Here is a 14,229-nt window from a genome sequence, read left to right on the forward strand (position 1 = left end):
CCGCGTCCCTCCCTTTCCTTCTCTCTGCGTCGTTCCTCGTTGCCCTTAACTCCCCCCCTCCCTCTCTCTGTTCCTCTCGTTTTTTCTCGCACGCCCTTACCTCTCCTCCTTCTCCTCCCCTTTCTCCTTTCATCCCTGTAGTCCCTCTCGCCCTCAACTCCCTCCCTCTCTCTCCTCCCTCCTTGGTTTGCACCACCTCTCTCCCGCCTTCACCTCTCTCCCGTCTCCTCCTTCCTTTCTCGTTTGCTCTTCCACCCTCACCTCCCGCTCTATCTCTCCTCCGTCCTTTCTCTCTTGCACCAACTCTCTCTTGCCCTCTGCTCTCTCTCTCCTCTCCTTCCTTCCTTTTGCCCTCACCTCGCTCTCCTCTCCCCTCTATCCTTCTTCTTGCCCTCACCCCTCTCTCTTCTCTCCCCTCCTTCCTTCCTCTTGCCCTCACCTCTCTTTCCTTTCCTTCCTTTTGCGCTCACCTCTCTCTCTCCTCTCCCCTCCTTCCTTCCACTTGCCCTCACCTCTCTCTCTCCTTTCCTTCCTTCCTTTTGCCCTCACCTCTCTCTCTCTCTCTCTCTCCTCTCCCCTCTCTCCTTCTTCTTGCCTTCACACCTCTTTCTCACTCCTCTCTACCCCCACAGTTCAGTGAGCGTATGAGTGGGGGTCTGAACCCCAGGGCCGGCCTGTCACACACGTCAGGGTTTACTAGTGTGTGTGTGTGTGTGTGTGTGTGCGTGCGTGTGCGTGCATGCGTTTGTATGTGGGGGTTGTGTTTGTATTTTTTGTTATCTTTGTAATTGTGCGTGATGTTGGTGTTCACGTTGCTTTTCTGTGTGTATATGTGTGTCCATATGTATTCCTTTGTGGGGTGTGTATTTGTGTGTGTGTATGTGTGTGTGTGTCCACGTGTGTCTACGTGTGTGGGAGTGTATATGTGTATGCGTGAGCCTGTGTGTGCTTGAGAACGTACATGACTATTTGTGACCCTGCTTAGTGTGTGTGTGTGTGTGTGTGTGTTTCTATCCCATCCATCATGTCCGCCTTTGGCCTCAGGATGACATCAGACCCATCATTATCCCGCCTCCTCCGTCTAACTACCTACCAACCTGCCCTCCCCCTATCAGCCTCTCCTGCTCTCTCCCCCTCTCTCCCCCCTCCACCGCCTAACCTACACGCCCGGCTAGAAGTCATCTGTTTACCAGGCTGTTTACCCACGGCTGTCGCCCGGCGCGTGATGGATTCATACGAGCCGACATGAGCAAATGAGACCGAGAAAACGGGACGATGAAGAAGAAAACAGCGGGAGAGAAAATGGCTGCCAGTCGTTGCGGAAAACACCCTTCAGTTGTGTCTGTGGTGTTACGCACACAGCGGCTCAGATTCAATAATTGACATATTATGAAACCCTTATTCCCCATCTGGCATGGATAAAGCACATTTTGTCTTATCCTAATTGCCGAAAATACCGTTATGGTACGGAATATAATATAGAACAGCTCATGTATGTGTTTCTTTACAGAAAGCAGTCTGTTTCCTAATCTCTTTCCTCCTGATTTTAACTTTTTAATATCCTTCTATAGGGCTTGCACATCATAACGTCGTACATTGCAGTGTTACCCAGTGAAACCCTGATAGCAGGACGAATCATTTTCTGCCGGGTCAACATCTCTGTCAGCGAGAGTCGACACACCACCTGTAGCTATCACTGTGTAGTTATCGTGAATTTATTTATCGGTCTAGCCTAGTTTATGGTATATCTATTTATTTAGGATTTTACACCACCACAACTTTCGGTAGCTCAAAATGGAGGAAAATTGCCTGCCGAGCCCTAAGCATACGACAATACTTCTTATCAAGGTTCTGAAAAGACGGACGATTTTTTTTTATCGATTTAATTCACATTTTCAAGGTTTAAAAATCCAGCATTCGGCGTAGCTTGATGCTTTAAAAAACGCCCGGGCGTTTCGGGCAGACCTCAAAGGTGACCCCGTATCGATTCACGAAGCTATTTCCTGCTCTTGAAGCACAGACAGACACTTCTACCAGCCGACTAAGAGGGTCACTCGGTGTCACGATGCCCTGCTTATTAGGGCTTAGCATGTCCGGCTCAATATTAGCCTGTGAAATTAAAAGCATCACAAGCAGCTTGAAGTGGACAAGAGTATGGTTGAGCCTCGTTCAGAATAACAAGTCTGGCTTTGATCGGCTAAGTTCTTTGATTTAACTATGTCTAGATCTCTTGAGTGTAGAAGGGACATATGTTATTTATAACATTGTTTGCGTGCATTGTTGTGTGTGTATATGTGGCGCATGTATATATTATCTGCTCTGTGTGTGTGGGCATGCATGTAAGTGCGTCTGTATGTGAACCATCATGAATGTGTGTGCTTGTGATTGTAAGCATGTGTACATGACTGAATGTGTGCGTCCATCAGTGTGTTTGAATGTAGATGGGCTTATGTAAGAATGAGTTTGTGTTTGTGTGTGTGTGTGTGTGTGTGCGTGTGTGTGTGTGTGTGTGTGAACGCGGCCCGTGTCAATGCACACACACGACCTCTCCCGCCCCCCTCGTCAACCAGGCAATGTGATTGCCAACTGCTCCATATGTCGTCAGCTCCCTCTCCCACCGTTATCGAAGGCCTCATGTCACCTGCCTTTGAGTCGCACATAAGCATTAGCATGAACGCAAAAAAAACACACACAAACACACAAACATAGACACACACAGAAACACGCAGATGGAATTGAAACTGTAAACTCCTGATAATTCACTCCACTGACACGACACTGGCTCTCGCATGTTGGTCGCTGCCAAAGGTTCGGAGAATACACTTCTATGGTGTTTGTAATGTCACGAAGGCCGTAGTTTATGGATGCAATAACTAACGTATCAGGAATCCTCTAATTCTCCATTTGGGATGAATAAAGTACATTTTATCTTATCTTAATTGCCGAAACAACCATTATGGTACTGAATATAAAACAGCTCATAGGCCAAGTTTTTACAGATAGCAGTGTGTTTACTAATTTACACACAAATCATAAAGCTTTCAAATGGCTAGAATGTATATGTCATAAAAAGGTCTTGCTTATTGCCATTGTGTATTCAACATTTGTGTGATTTTTGAACTTTTAGACCCTGTGTTTAATTATACATTGGTTTGTTTTTATTCACATTAATGGCTGACACAAATCCCCTTCTAATGTGCATTAAAACACATAGGCCTACAAGTTGTCCACATATCCCTTTTTTAAATTAAATCATTTTTTCCCTGGTTTTGCCCTTTATGCCATGAGAAACAACCCTGGCCATTTGTAACTTTAGCAGGATGACAGCAGTAAGCGTCTCCTAATTACAATCTGCTGAAAATCTCAATTTTTAATGAAGCTCTTTAAATCTGAACAGGACAACTTGGCACGTTGCGGGTCCCTCTGGTCAGAGGATTAAACTGCTCTACGTTTAACTACAAGCCCCACAATGGCCTAGCAACCTGTCTACACCAGAGACACACAGAGACACGGTCGCATCACCGAAGGTGGGTGCACCTGGTTCCTGCAGCGCCAGATAGTTCCCAGAGGGTCATAGTAGTGGTAGATTGAGCTTCACTTTGCTGATTCACCACGAAACCGAGACTTTTGGTAGCTAGTAAATATAATGCAATTTGCTTTGGAGTATTGTAAACCGACCGGCTGGTTAGTATTCATTAATATTCATATCATTATCGTATAATTATATAACTAGCTCAAATAAGAGGATTGGAGTGACAGGTTGAGTGGCTCGCCAACGTACTGCTACGGTTTCTAGTTGTCCCAATCGTCGCCAAGATCATTATATCTACTTTAAAACACAAGAAGGTATGCATTGGATATCAGTCAGTCCAGACTCAGCCAAGGCTTCTCCAAGGGCCCTGAGCCCACCAACAACAGGAAGGGGCAGCCGACACGCTCAAGGCGTTGAAACAGAAAGCTGCTTGATGGCATTCTATTCCGAGTATGACCTATGACCTGAGCTTTCCACTGACAACAAGGAAAATCCTTATCATCTCACAGTCCCAAAGTTTTAGCCCTTATTGGTGCAAACATATTATGCACACTCATCAATGCAAACATATAGAACATCAGTTTTACTCAACATTTAATTTGTATATGGTCTGCTGTAACAGGAGAAGCACTATAGGGATACTAAAAAGTCAAGGTTACATGACATTACATGAGGGAAACATGAGTCGAATTAGTAATTTTAAAGACTAGCGGTGGAATGGCACGCAAGCAGGCTTTCTTGTTTTACCCCTGCCCCCCAGATGCAGGAGCAGCACTTAATCTATACCAAAACATCCATATAAGATAAGTTGTAATTTGATTGATCTCAAGGGGAATGATTGGGCTACCGTTAAGTAACAAAGTAGGAAAGGAGCAAAGATATAGAATGCAAATATGCAAATCAACAATTTAAGAGTAAATTAGTAAAGAAGCATTACGGAGCAATATATGTACAGCCAGAAATGTGAGAGGTAACATTAGGTACCATGAATATCTATTTGACCTATTAAGCAGTAGGATGCTATTCCAAAAAAAAACAATGCCAAAAATAACAGTAACAGTAAAGGCCATACATTTGAGTTAAATAATGCAATTCCAAGTATACCATGTTCAAATATCCCAGGTTAATGGAAAGGCTCAGAGATTAATGAGAGTGGCAAATAGCTATGAATGTACAGAACCAATCCAAAGTACAGGAAATGTACACGATATGATTGAAAGGTTCAGTGGTCTAATCCATGATACTTAACACCAGGTCTCTGCTACTGCACACAAGTCCCATAAGTCAGAGTAGTGCAAATGGCAGTAAGGGTGATCCACTGAGAGACAGTTATCCAGAGCAAAACAGGAAGCTGTAGGAAGAGGTGACAAACAGAGCAGAACAGAGTCCCTGTGCGGTCCCCTGCAGTACTGCAGAGCGCCACAGGGAGGTTTCCTGTGGCGCTCTGCTGTGCGTCATGGTGCTACCAGTCTGCTGCTTAAAGGCACCCAGTGCAACTTTCGAGGCTTAAAAATAAACATTAAATTTCTAGTCTTTTTTACACGTAGTAAGTTTCAATAACTCCATACCATTACATACCGACATTTAAGCAGCAAAGATGAGACGTCGTTGTGTGGTGAGAACTGATACAAAATCGATAACAACAACAATGCCGCCATTTTCTTTATTTTTTGTAACCTACAATAAATAAAGCAGGCTTCCAGTCAATGGAAAAATGGCTTCTCCCCACCGGCGATTGTTGTTGTTTACGATTTTCTATCAGTTCTCACCACACAACGACGTCTCATCTTTGCTCCTTGAATGTCGATATGTAATGGTATGGAGTTATTGAAACTTACTACGTGTAAAAAAGACTAGAAATTGAATGTTGATTTTTCATTGAATGTTTACATAAAGTTGCACTGGGTGCCTTTAAGGTTCTGCTGTGCATGACCAACACATGTTTGAGACGAGTCAACTCGATTCTCTTTTTTTTTTGCCCTTAATCAAAAGGTACAGTTTCAAAGGGCAGGAGATATATTTACAACACCCCCCTGACTCTAGCCCCCCAGAGGGCAAGCAAAAGCTAACACAATTAGCAAGGAAGAAATCTTGGAACACATTGTGGAGGAACACATTATGACCCCTCCTTCCAGGAATGGTTGGGGGTGCAATGGGTGCCATCAGTGACATACATACATAGATACGGGCAAAACATTTTAAATCGGTGATGGGGTGCTGACTGGTTAACCATAACCGTAACTGTGAGAGTAAGAGCCGTTGTCTATGAAGCCCCGTGTTCTGCATTTGCGTACTCCTCTCTGACACCACCATCACATAACCAAGCTACGCCAAAAGGCCCGAGCCAGCCAGCTGAGAACATTGCACTGGCTAACGGGCTGGTGGAACATAAGCAGTAAGACTACACTCCACTCCCACCGTCTGCTGGCTGGTAGACAAACTGATGGGGGTGCAGCTTCAACCGGGGGCCGGCGTTGTACCCAGACCGGACTCAAAAAGGGACTTCACCAGGTGGGAAGTCAGTCGCCCTGATCTGCAGTCGTTGGAGGCGCTAGGACACACCTTCTTTGGTACAGGAACCAGGCAGGATGTCTTCCACAGCAGGGAGAACCGCTCCAGACTCAGGCTTGGGTTGAGTTATGTACTCGAGAGCTCTGCACAGCTGGGATAGAGAAGCATTGAGTACTCTGGGGCCGACACTGACGGGACCCGCTGCCTTGCCTGGTCGGAGGGGGGTCCGCTCCACAGTTAAGGCCAGTGTGCCGTGCGTGATGTAGTATGGTTTGGGAGAGCTGAGAGGCTGGAGGACAGGGTACAGTTTCTGCTTAAACAGCATTGTCCACGCTTGGGTATATGTACCCTGCTATACAATCCGTGAGCTCATTAACATCCTCTCCATCTGAAACGTCGAGCACACTCCAGTGTGTTGTACCAAGGTAGCCCTGCATAAGCTTATTGGTCCCTTGTGACAACCTCCACAAACACCAAGTAGGGACAGGTTGGCGATGGACGAGGGGCTCATAAAGGGGCAGCAGGGGGGCTGGTTGTGGCCAGATATCCCGACAGAGGGAGGCCTATGGAGCTGTATGCCTAATTAACAATAGCATACAGCAGTTAATTGCTTTCCTTGGTTGGACAGTCAATCTCCATTGATGTTAGTAAGCCTTTAGTAAGTTTTTATTAACTAGGTGTGTTGCTACTTATTTTGGCTGCGAATTTATACACATCAAAGCAAATAACAGCTTCAGAACATCCGGTGCGTACTCATTTCACTGCAAATCAACAAAATAGTATCTCCAATGTTTAAGTAAAAGATCAGCTACCCTTTCCCGCTCAAACACGTGTTGAGAGGCATGTGTCCGTACGAACGCACACAACGTAACAAACAAAGTCAACGATATTGGTTTGCTCCCTGTAAGCTAGCTTTATCTGTTAGCGAACGTTAGCTATTAGTTACAATTTACTAACTCAATTAAAAAAAGTTAAAATACCGAAATTATATTGCTTATTTCATTAAAATGTGATAATAGGTCAACATATGTGCTGCCGATTAACTTGACCTCGAGAATTGCAATGGATACATGGCTCCTATGCGATGCTGCTATAAGTCCCCAATGTTTGGAACGATTGAGTGTCTCCATGATTCACCATCGCTCTTAAATAATTGGCCTTATGGAGTGACCAGGGAGGACTCAACTCTCTCTCTCAATGGCTCTGGTCTAGATGACCTCAGCAAGTTCTGGTCACTGTAACAAGCTTTCCCCCACTGTCAAACGGGGGCTACTGTAAGAACTTTGCTTTACATAGTCATTCTAGCGCTCTTTCCTCCTGAAAGCAACTTCAAGGTTTATGATTCTGACATAGCGCAGCATGTTTTGTTAACGAATTCCCCAGGTGTTCTGAACTCACCTCAAAGGAACCCCTCATTGATTAAATGTGTGGCTGTGTTATTTCCTGCTCTTGAAGCCCAGATGGACACTCTGTATGCCAGCCCATTGGCCCAAAGGGTCACTTTGTGTCATTATGTTGAATTTGGTTTGTTAAGTCTGGCTCGATATTATCCTGTGAAATTAAAAGCATCACAGGCAGATTTAAGTGGATCTGAGTATTGGGTGAGACGAGAGAGAGAGAGAGAGAGAGAGAGAGAGAGAGAGAGAGAGAGAGAGAGAAATAAAGACAGAGGCTGTTTCCCAAAGTGAAGGCTGCAACCTTGCTAGAACACTTCCTTGCTAGTCGCGTCCTATGGAGATGGGCCTAGAGTGCTGGCTAGAGTGCTGCTTAGCGTTTGTAGCATTCAGAGTTTGGAACAACTTCCTAGTGTGGAACCGCTTCCGCTTTTTAATACTGCTCCAGTGGTAAATATTTAAATATTTAAATTGTTGAAATTGTTATTGGAGACAGTATACATACAAAAACTTTGTATTGCTTTCCAGACACAATTTGTAAATACCCCACGGAGCGTGTGAACGCAAAGGATTGTGGGTATTTTGACTCTTTGAGGATCCATCGATGCATCCTTGAAAAATCCCGGAATTCTCAAAAATAAAGGAGGCGAAAAGGGCGCGAATTTTCGAGGGTTGTCAACATTGGGACAGTGCTTGTCGGCCTTCTATGACGTTGCGTCCTTAAATGGGCGGCCGTTGAGCATGCTTCCTTCACTTTGAGAAAGAGAGAGACAGAGAGAGAGAGAGAGAGAGAGAGAGAGAGAGATATTCTGTGCAGGTAAGTATGCACGAGTATGTGTGTTTGCGGATGCGCATGTGTCAGAATGTGTGTCGGGAAATGCGTGTGACGTTGCACACACACTAGAATATCCTCTCCTACCCCCCTTGTCACCATGGCAATGTGATTGACACTCGCTCCAATCGATGACTCCCACACTCCCCAGCACCTCTGAACACTTTGTATTACCTGCCTTTGAGTCCGCCGTAAGCAATAGCATAAATGCAACACCAACACACCCACACACATGCAGATGGGAATGCAACTGCACTGCCCTGATAATTCACTTCACCGGCGCGACACTGGTCTCCTGTATGTCGCCTAGCTCTCTGAGGAGTCCCTTCCATGAGCGCAGCGGTACACATTTAAGAGCCCCCCCATCCGCGTCTCTTATGGAGAATAGAACACCAAGCAGATAATCCCATTGCCAGTGAACGCTGCAGGGATTTGCACCGTATTGTTCGGTCGGTGGTCAGTGCAGCGGAAAACATTGGGATAAACCGCAGACTGGGCCTTCCACGGAGGGCTCAGAGTCTGCCAGACTGAAATGTCAGGTTGTGCAGCCATCGTCTGCCGCCGGGCCCAGCGGCGCTGTATAATCCCACCCCGGGTGTAATCAGGGTTTTAAAAAGGAGAGCAAGCGAGACACGCCTGCACCTCGTCGCGGAGTGGTGGGAGGTGAGAGGAGGACGGTAAAAATAAACCCAGATGCAGATTCTTAGCGGCACGGGGAGAGGAGAGGAAAAGGATACGGAAGACCTTTATTTATTTCTCCTTCCTATCTCTTAAGGCTTCTCGCTGAGCTAGACCAAGTGGAAAGCGAGAGTGAAAGTGTCTCGGTTCCTTTGCACTGCTCAACTGGAGAGGATCAAACACACACAGGCGAAGACACCGTGGTACCACAGCCACCACACTTGGATATACTCTGGAATAGTTTTTTATTTTTGGCTGTGTTGTGTCTCCAATAATGTGTCTCGGGAATACCACGTCTACGGTGGGACAAGTTTTAGAATGCGCATAACTTTATGACATTTACTAGCTGGGTAGCAGGTGTCTGTCAGTCTGTTATCATGACATACGGAACGACAGAAAGAACGCTGGGGTCATATTCCCAATAAGCAGTGAAGTGGTTGGCAGTGAATTCAAATCTATTTCCCGAAAATGTTTCCTCGAGTAAATAACAACATGAAAGGGAAATAGGATTGTAATAAATCTAATTTTAAACCAACCCACAACCCTCCTGATTTAAAACCCTAACCCCGACAGCATATCTTGACTTTGGGATTTTATGTTCCCTGTTACAGCTCTGCTGAGTAGATAGGACAGCTTGCCTCTGAACATATGTACTATGCAAGGCTGGCCGGTTTTCATAGCATTTAGAAATGAGTCCAATCAACCGAGACTTGAAGAGACAAGGACCGGAGAGCAGAGCAGTGCAGCAGAGATGGGAAGCCTCGGTTGGTAAATGCCTGATTATACTGTCCCTCTCCATTGAAGACACACTCTACCCATGGCCTGGTCAGCGCCACGTGACTGGTTCCAGACGACACAAAGGGATTGACCCGCGGCCCAGAACCATGTTAGGGAAACTGCATCACTTGGTCAAGTTGAAAGGTGGTGCAATAAAATATAAAAAAAGGATTTTAGTGTATGAACCATTTTATCTGCTGGATTTGTATCTGCGGTTTTCCAAATGTGTTGTAACAGGGACCAAAAGCCTGATGGTCACACCGTCACCATATCAGCCCCCTGGTAGAATTTCCCTCCGCGGTTCAGAGTCGTCGTAGAGGTTCTTGGAATTGAGGTTCTAGTCATGCGCCCTCAAAATGCCCAGGAAGTGCAGGCATCTCACCCCTGATGAGCACCATCCCCAGCTTGGTTTTGTGTCCCCTGGCGATGACAGAAGGTCAAACCTTTCACTTCCAGTAGTTCATTTAGACTCCAAGGATACCCTGGTTGGACCAGTGGAAGACCTCCCCTGGTCTGCAGGAGCACTAGTAGATAGTAGGGCCTCCACCAAGAGAACATCCACCAGAGGAACCCCTTTAAAATAAAGTGGTTAACACAACACATGAAGGTGGGGCGTTAGAAATGTAGCCATTGACAGACGAGGTCCCTTACTTTCTACTTTTTATGAAAAAGTAAAAGAAAATAAGCTTGTCAGGAGCAGTCAGGGTGAGGCGTCTTGCTCAGGGACACCTCGATACTCAGCTAGGATGAGCCAGGGATTGAACTAGCAACCCCCTGGTTACAAGTCAACCTGCTCTACCTCCAGTGCTGCGGCCACCCATACGATCAACACGGCTTCAATGCTCAGCTCCATAGGAAAACATTCGCGACGCAAAGGTGTCAGGTGTCGCCCGCTTTTTCCTCAAACTTGCCGAAGCATGGCCGACTCAGAGGCACACACCTTCCAGAGATGCACCGGGCCATCGCCTTCATCATCCTAATGCCAGGAAGTCACACTGTGCAGGTCACCGCAGAGGCTTCAGTAGCCAATCAGTGCCACGATACAGCGGTGGGATTGAACAGACGACTCATTACGCCGTAACAATGTGAAGCGTGGCTCCTTGCACTGGTACGCCCCTGCCGACTCCCAAGCCGCTCTAGCAGCGCTGCTGTCTGCACCGCAGTGGTGGCAGAGGACATATTTGTATGGGGCTCACACTTACAACGGTGTCCATAGATCATAGTCATGAATAGGCAAGCGCCTGTCTTGTTTGTTGTTGTTTGTCTTGGAAGGGTCCCTCCGAGAGAACGCGTGCTTGTTGGGGTTTTCTGTTGAATAAATTAACTGTATGGAAGCGGGATGCTAAGGCAGCATCCATTGAATTGTTCCGCAGGCACTGTAGCCAACAACAATTAGTGACATTTGCCAAACTTGGCAGGGTGATGGATGGATGGATGGTGGAAGAGCTAACATACATACATCAGCAACATACTCCAGGCGGAGGGGCTGAGACTATGAACAAATTATTTCATTTAATTTGGCAAATAAGAAAGAGAAATTGATTGATTGGAGATGACAAAAAACCACAGGAACATCCAAGCCGTTATCGTAAGCGTGCATACGTTTAAAGTGCTTTTGAATTAAAAAACGATGATATAAAAGAGATATTGCAAGAGAAAGATCAGGTATAATGCATGCTGCTAAATGCTAACAACTAGCAATTATTGGTAATGTGACAAAGACCATACTCTGCTTTCGAAGGTAAATTAACCATGCTTTTCTCATTCATTTCCAGCCGCACGTTGATACATCTGATCATGCCTCTCCATATAATAATGTGCATGCCAGACAGGACTAGTTTATATATAATTGGATGAAGCGGGGACAGACGACAATCGATAAAAGTTTGACAAAGGCATCCTGGGACCACCGGCCATGTGAAGACGCTTGGATTGATTTACATTCCACTACCACCTTCCTCCTCCTCCTCCTCCTCTTCCTCCCACGCGTGTTGGATCCTGTCAGGTGTGCGGTTTGCCGCACAAACAGCAGCCGTCCTTGATGCTATTGTTGCTCCACGGTGTGTGTTGCGTTCATTTTCAATTTTTCCCAGCGTCTCAAAGTGAAAGTCTGGGGGGGGTTTGAGATAGGCACGGCAGGGGTTAGGGTCGGGCCGCGCGTAGCAGGTGCTGCGGCAGCGATTAGACGACAAGATCAACCCACCTCTTCCTCTTCTGTGGTGGCGAGGTGGTGAGTCAGCGGGCGTGCAGCTTTTCGATTCTTTAGTTGACAGCAAAACATTTGTTTGTGTTCTTCGCTTACACGCGCACACACACACATGCATAGGTGCATGCTATATAGGCAGGTATATAAATAGGGTAGCGGGCCTGTGGTAGTGGGGTTTCCAGTCCACCAAGTTGGACAGATAGACACAACACACAGAGAGCAGTTCAGAGGGATGGTTTATTTACCTAGTAAACCAAACCCCCAGGGTGGGAAAGGGTCATCCACCTCCTCTAGGATACCGTCCGTAATCAGTCCAACACTTTCCACCTATCTCTTTCTCTTAAGGCCGTACCGCGCTTCCAGGCGACACCACAGATCCTGCCTGTGGTATGCTAGCCTTCCTGGTTCACACAGCCCTTGCTTCCCCTTGTGGTAGCCTGCTCTGCCTTTCACCTGCAAGCACCCCCACTTAATGACCTTCAGGCCTGCCTCATTAAGGGGAAGAAGTCCATGTATGGCTTGGGGGTGGAGCCAGCAGGTTGCCAGACCTACCACTCACCTCACTCCTCTCTGCAGTCTGCCACAATAGGTACACACACACACACAAAGGCACATCAACAAGTACATACATACTGTGTGTGTGTGTGTGTGTGTGTGTGTGTGTGTGTGTGTGTGTGTGTGTGTGTGTGTGTGTGTGTGTGTGTGTGTGTGTGTGTGTGTGTGTGTGTGTGTGTGTGTGTGCGTGCGTGCGGGGGGTAACAAACCACATGCTCTCATAGAGCTACATCAATAACAGCAAAACAAAACGAGGGACCATGCATGCAGATTACTAATATTAAATGTACAGGACCAAAAGGAATCCTTTTGGCCTTCTGAATAACTTATGAAATAGAAATAGTGCACAGAGAAAACCTAATCTCTGTATGACGTCTGCTTTCAATATGAGGAGGCCTGTTTCTGCTGCCAAGATAAACGTCAATAAGAATGCCCTATTAATAATAGATGTGAAAAATGATGACAAACAGAACATCGGAAAAATCAAACAACACAACCATCATACCACAGTCAGGGCTCTGTGTGCGTTGTGTTTGCGTTCAAATGTTTATTTACAAATGCCACGGCATAATCAAATAAATAAAGGTGAGAGAGTAGAAATTGGATATCCGTTAAACGTTCTTCGCCATGGATGTGCTTCATCGATGATGGTCGCGGTGGATTTGGAGAGGTAAGGGGTTGTTACAAGACGGTCACCAGTTTAAATATGTTGCGGGGCTTTTATCCGACATTACGCAGGAAATGCAATGTTTTTCTGTGAACCATTGCAGCAAATTCGTTTTCTACGGAAGGCCAACCACTAGGGTTCTCACCCAGCCAACCCCAAATAGTGTTTTTCATTATAAGTACCCGGTAAACAGCTTGGTATGCCTTTGGGCAAGGCACTTGGCTTCCAACAACTTGGCTGGAGCAGCACAGAGACCCATGTGTGTGCAAATGCCCTGTTTCCTAATTATTTGACATATCTGCATCCTGAATGTTAAAATGTTGAACAAGGAATACGTAGACGAATTACAAATAAGCTCCATTAGTCAATCGGGTGGAAGACGTGGATAAACAGTTTAGGTTGAGTGACAGGGCCACACATCTCTGGGTCAGGGGTTAAACTCCCTGAAGCCACCTTTGAGCAAGACATCAAGCCACGACGCTCCTCGAAAGTCCATCTGTGCCTCCACTGTCCAGCCCCTATCTTCTCCTCCTGATGCACTACTACTATGAATAGTGATAGTAGTTGTAGGCCTGATGAGAGGTGCGCGTGACCGGGCCTGGGCGTCTGTGATGATTCAAGGCCGAGAGTGACAGGGTGAACTATTCATGCCGTCACATCATCAGGTCCATCATGGTTTCTAGAGGCGAGTAGGAGCCCGCTTTTTTTTTATTATTATTGGAAAGCATCAAAGCTGCCTGTTGGCCCTTCATTTTTTTTTTCATCATTTTTTCGCTGTCATCCACTATCTGTCTCCCCCCCTCCCTCCCCTTTTTTTCCTCTTCCCTCTCTCAATTTTCCTCCTCTCCCACATTCCTCCCCTCCTTCCCCGTCTCCTCTGTCGCCCCCTCCCTCCTTCTCCCGTTTCCCTTTTTCTCTCATCTCCCCCCTCTCTCCCCCACCCCCCACTTCCCCAGCCTCTCCCCTTCACGAGAGATTGCACATTAATGCCAGAGGAAAAGCAATGCAAGAAGAAATGGAGGAGGGGGGGACAGGGGGGGGAGACGGTAGGAATGAGCGCACAACCGAGATTAACTG

At 46.4% G+C, this 14,229-nt stretch overlaps 1 long non-coding RNA gene across 1 annotated transcript in view; it reads left to right on the top strand.

Moving 5' to 3' along the window:
* The window catches only part of LOC132452739 (uncharacterized), a 101,623-nt gene that overhangs the window by 957 nt on the left and 86,437 nt on the right, over positions 1 to 14,229 (top strand). The gene's annotated exons all lie outside the window — the stretch shown is intronic.

The sequence above is a fragment of the Gadus macrocephalus genome, chromosome 23, assembly GCF_031168955.1.
Source record: "Gadus macrocephalus chromosome 23, ASM3116895v1".
NCBI classification, from domain to species: domain Eukaryota; kingdom Metazoa; phylum Chordata; class Actinopteri; order Gadiformes; family Gadidae; genus Gadus; species Gadus macrocephalus.